Here is a 5,308-nt window from a genome sequence, read left to right on the forward strand (position 1 = left end):
CGTGGCATGAAAGCAGCATGGCTCCAAGAGGTGGAGGGCGATATCTGACCTCCGGGCTCCAGTCCAGGTGAACAGGAGCGAAGGACCGAGGACAGAGGTCGAGGGCTGACAGACTCCTTCGCAGGAACCCGAGCGGTAGACTTGCCTAAGACAAAGCAGTCCCTCCCACTGTCTTTCCACACGCAGCTCTGGGCCTCGGGAGGTCACAGATGCCATCCTGGGAGAAAAGCAAGGCGGAACCTGAGATTAATGACAGGCAAATGTCTTTCCCCTTAGTAGAGACAGAGCCTAATACAAAATTAACCAGGATTAAAGAAAAACAAACGATGAGCACCCCTGTGCCCTGATTTGCGGTGTGCAGTCCTTTCAGAGCAAAAGGGAAGCCCAGAGAGGAAGCCGCATAGGCCGCCGAGAGAGAAGGGGGTGGGGGAGGGAAGGCCGGGCCTGGACCGGCCACGATGTCTCCTTGGGTTGAAGCGTGTCCTCCTCGCTCTCGTCCTGAGGCCCATCTACAGCTCAGTTTTGAAGCCAAGAGCAAAGAAGGCATGTCAGAGGGACTGGGGCCTTTCATTCTGTGCACTGCAGCGAGTTCTTGAAGCAGAGTAACTGTGCCGAGGTGTTCAAAAATGAAGTGCAGTTCTGGCCTGTGGTGCCTTACTTCAGTAAGCTCACTCTCCTTTCACATGTGTTCCTTACACCTGAGGCTGAAGCTGTGTGTGTGTGTGTGTGTGTGTGTGTGTGTGTGTGTGTGTGTGTGTGTGTTTTTAAACTGTTCCAATGCAGTGTTTGGAGTCGGGCACAAAGTTTCCATTCCAAAGCAGTAGCAGCAGAGAGTGGAGCCGAAGGCACATCAAGGCTTTTCGCCGGGTCTCAACCAAAGTCAGGTTCCCCAGAAGGTGGTCTCCAAGGAGCTGTGGACCCGGCCCCTCTGACGGGAGCCAGACAGGGCCTGAGTGCACAGCTGAGACTGTTTGCTCATTCAAACACTGAACAGCTGAGCTGAAAAGACCCTGTGTCACTAAGAATAAAGCAGGCTTTATTTTACAATATGGTACGGGTGTTGGTTGCTAATGCCGAAGATAGATGACAGATGAGCCATCGATATCCCAGGAAAGAAACAGGACTGACTGAATTTTAAGCAAAAACCTTGAAACTACAAAAACAAATACGTTAAGAGCTGGCCAAGGGCAAGTCAATAAATAAAAAGGGAAAGACACGCTCCCTGGTGTGTCTGCCAGAGGTTAAGATTGATTACTTTGTATGTGTTATAAGAGAATTTGCATGTAATGCACTTTGTACTTTTGCTTCTAACCAGGCCGTGGCTGGCCTATCGAGGGGCACTCTGATCCCAGACGTGCACTGCCAGACCCAGCAGTAAGGGAAACGTGTTCCTTCAGGACAGCCTCTCTGCAGTTTGTGGTCACAATAAAATCATTTGCATTGTCTGGGGATTCCTCTCAGAACTGACAAGCGCATCTTCTAGGGTTTTCAGGGTCCTCTTACACCTGAAAGCAGGGTCTTAGAAGGTGCAGATCTACCCAGTAATATTTCAGGGACACTTGGGAGGCTCCTTTGCCTGCTTCCTTCAATTGCTCCCAGATGCTCAAAATCTTCTAAATAAAGTCTTTATTTCCACTGTTAGAGATAATTTCACATTAAGGTGTAAATGACTGATATCAACTTCCTTCCCAAAGATAGGCTTTGATAATAGAAAAATAGGAGGAAACATGGAGTTATTATTGACAGCTGATGTAGTGCCTTAGGGGAAAGAGGGGATGCTGTGTTGGAAATAATGAAAACTGGGAAGAGTAAGGTTGCCAAAAGTTGATCACTTCATAATTTTTCATAGGACCAGTCTTACCCAAAAGTAATGAAATGGCTTTGCTGAGCCATGTGCAGGTCTCATTTAGAATAATCTACCAGTTGAGAGATTTAATATGTTCCACATTATAAACAATAGTGTAGGTACATAGAATTCCCATCAAAACACTCTATGAACACTTGATCATCTCCAGCTCTGGCGTTCTGGTCTATTCAGCTTCTGAGTAAATCAGTCTCAATATCTGTCCATCAGAGCTCACTGCTGAGTCTGGAGGACAGTTCTAGGAAACCATCAGAATTCCCTCGGACTTTTTACAAATGAAAAACTCAAAATGTTCTTCTTTTTTCCTTCTTCTTTTCCAAGTGAGAGGAAGGGAGATAGAGAGACAGACTCCCTCATGCACCCTGACCAGGATCCACCTGCCTACCCTTGTCTGGAGCTGATGCTTTGTCCATCTTGGGCCATGCTCACAACTGAATTATTTTTAGTCCCTGAGGCAGAGACTCCATGGAGCCAGAATCTAGCCATGGCTGTGGGACAGGAAGTGAGAGAGAGAAAGAGAGAGAGAGAAGGGGGAGGGGTAGAGAAGCAAATGGTCACTTCTCCTGTGTGCCCTGACCAGGAATCGAACCCAGGACATCCATACACCAGGCCAACGCTTTACCACTGAGCCAACCTCCAGGGCTCAAAGTTCTTAAAAAGTCTTTTCATCATAAGCATCTCAATTCTCAGGTAAGTTATGAATTTAACATGACCTCAAGAAAAATACCAACAACTCTTTTCTGGACCTAAACAAACCAATTGCAAAGTTCATATGAAAAAAGTAAACAATCACAATAACCTGAAAATTTCTGAAAAACAATTCGCAAGACAGGGGGTGTTAGAGACCAGCTCTAGTAGATATTAGAAAATAATTAAAAAGCCTCCATATTTAAACAATGTGGTGCTGCCACGTAAAAAGACAGACCTATGGAACAGAATAAAAATTACAGAAGAAGAATAAAATACATATAGAATTTAATATATGATAAAGATGGACTTTTTATACAGAGTATTAGAATAACTGAGTATCCTAGGCTAAAGGATAAAATTGAATCCATACTTTACACAATACATCAGATTATTTAAATGTGAAAAATGAAACCCCCAAAGTGCTAGAAGAAAACATTGGTGAATTGTTTTATAATACTGGTATAGGAAAGGCCTTTCTAACTACGCTTAAAGATCCAGAATCCATAAAGGAAGAGATTGATAAATTCAGGGACATTTTAAAAAACAAAATCTTATCCTTGCAAATTAACATATAGGAAGTGAAAGGGATAAATAATTGCAGCTCATATATAGACAAAGTGCTAGAAAAGAAAAATAAAAAAGACTACAAACCAAAATTTTAAAAAAGTGAACAAATGACATGAGCGAACAGTTTGTGGAAAAAGAAACACATATGTCAAACATATATCAAGAGTATCAGTATTACTCATTATAAGATAAAAGCAAACTAAAACCATACAGGGAAGCCATTTCTCCTTATGAGACTGACAACAACCAAAAGGTTAGACACGTTCTTTTGGTGAGCAGGGAAAACGGAGCTCTTACGACTACTGGTCAGAGTGCAAAATGGTAAACTCTAAAGGCAGACAATTTGACAGTCCTCTTTAAAATAACAATGCATCTGCCAGATTTCCACTTTCAGCCATAATAGTGTAAGAAAAACTAAATGTATTCTCTCACTTAAACAACAACAAATGAAATATTTGAAGCAAAAAGTAGCACAGGGATGACGTCAGAGTAATGGCGGGGTAGGAAGCAATACCGATAAATCTCCCCCAAAACTCAACAAGATCTTCAACCAGAAACAGAAAAACCTATCCTTGGAGCCTCCAGATGTTGCGCAATACACCCGAAGGTTTGATCGAGCAAAAAATTGGCTAAATATATAACCAAACCCGGGGGGAAATAGGGAGTAAGAAATGCTCCACCTTCCTCACTAACCTAAACAGGGCGGCTTTCACTGGAAACTGAGAATATATAGAAACTAAGGTGGGCAAAGGGGGTGAATAGATCCAGGCCGCAGCACAAACGGCCAAACCAGGCTGTGGCACGGAGATCCAAGCTGAGGAAAAACTGTTCCTGTGACAACCCGGGCAATACAGCTAACACTCGTGCTAAACCCAGACAAAGAAAGACAAGCGGGGCAGCCATTTTACCCGATCTCCTGGTTGGCGCGCGCAGATAGTGAGCAAGAGATTCCTCCGAGTGCCTCGGCAGTGCCTGCCCGTGTTATCCCACAGAGGGGCAGAGTCAGGGGCCTTTGTGTGGGCCAAAAAGCGGAATCTCGGGCCGCCCCAGTGCCCTGAGGGAGCCGCGCACGGGAAGGGAGCGAGAACTAATTCCAACACTGGAACTTGTCCGTGTGGGAGGGGTTTCACTCAGAGGGTGAGGCGGCTGGCCTGATATCCTGGTCGGTGCGCACGGAGAGTGGGCAAGAGACTCCTCCCAGCACCTCAGCAGTGGGAGCCTGTGTTATCCCACAGAGGGGCAGAGTCAGGGGCCTTTGTGTGGGCCGAAAGCGGAATCTCAGGCCGCCCAAGCGCCTTGAAAAAGCCGCACACAGGGACGGAGTGAGAGCCAATTCCAATGCTGGAACTTTTCAGTGCGGGCGGAGGGTTTCACTCAGAGGGCGAGACTTCCGGCCTGACATCCTGGTCTGCGCGCAGATAGTGAGCGAGAGTTTCCTCCAAGCGCCCTGGGAGTGGGCGCCCGCCCGTGTTACCGGACAGAGTGGCAGAGCCAGAGGTCTTTGAGTGGGCAGAAGCCCCAGCTGATTATCCTAGTAGCTCTGACTGACTGAGCCTTACTCAGAGCCCTGTGTTGAGTGGGAATAGAGTGGGGAGTGGCCAGCTCTTTGAGCCTCTTACTGTCCAGGCAGAGGCAGCAGCAACCCCACAGCTGGATTATCAGGCTACTAATTGAGGAAAAAAAGACTAGGAGAGAGGCTCCAGGAACACGGACTCTCTCACTGTCGGAGCCTATAAATGCTAATGAGCCTCGACTGCCAACGAGACTGAAGCACAATACATGACATCGCCATAGAGACTTATCAACTGCAAACCTCTACCTAAGTGTGCCAAAGGGGCAGAACCCGGGGTACAGAGTCACCGACCAGGAAGAGGGAGAGAAAAGAAAAAGCAAGAAGATAACCTCTCAAAATCAAGAATAATCTGCAGACTTTATAACCTATCCCATTTTATTATATTTGTTCGTTTGTTTCTCTTATCTTCATCCTTGATCTTTTTTTTTTCTTTCCTCCTCCAATTTGGTCGTTTAACTCTCTACTGGTCTTACTCTCTCCTCTCCTTGAACTACACTACCCATAAGTGTTACATCTCCCATTATCTTTTCTCTTCTCTTCCTTTCTCTCTATGAGGGTTGCACTCCAAAACCCTTAACTCTCTCTCTCTCTCTCCCTTCTTTTTTCTTTTTTCT

The sequence above is a fragment of the Saccopteryx leptura genome, chromosome 4, assembly GCF_036850995.1.
Source record: "Saccopteryx leptura isolate mSacLep1 chromosome 4, mSacLep1_pri_phased_curated, whole genome shotgun sequence".
Taxonomy (NCBI): Eukaryota; Metazoa; Chordata; class Mammalia; order Chiroptera; family Emballonuridae; genus Saccopteryx; species Saccopteryx leptura.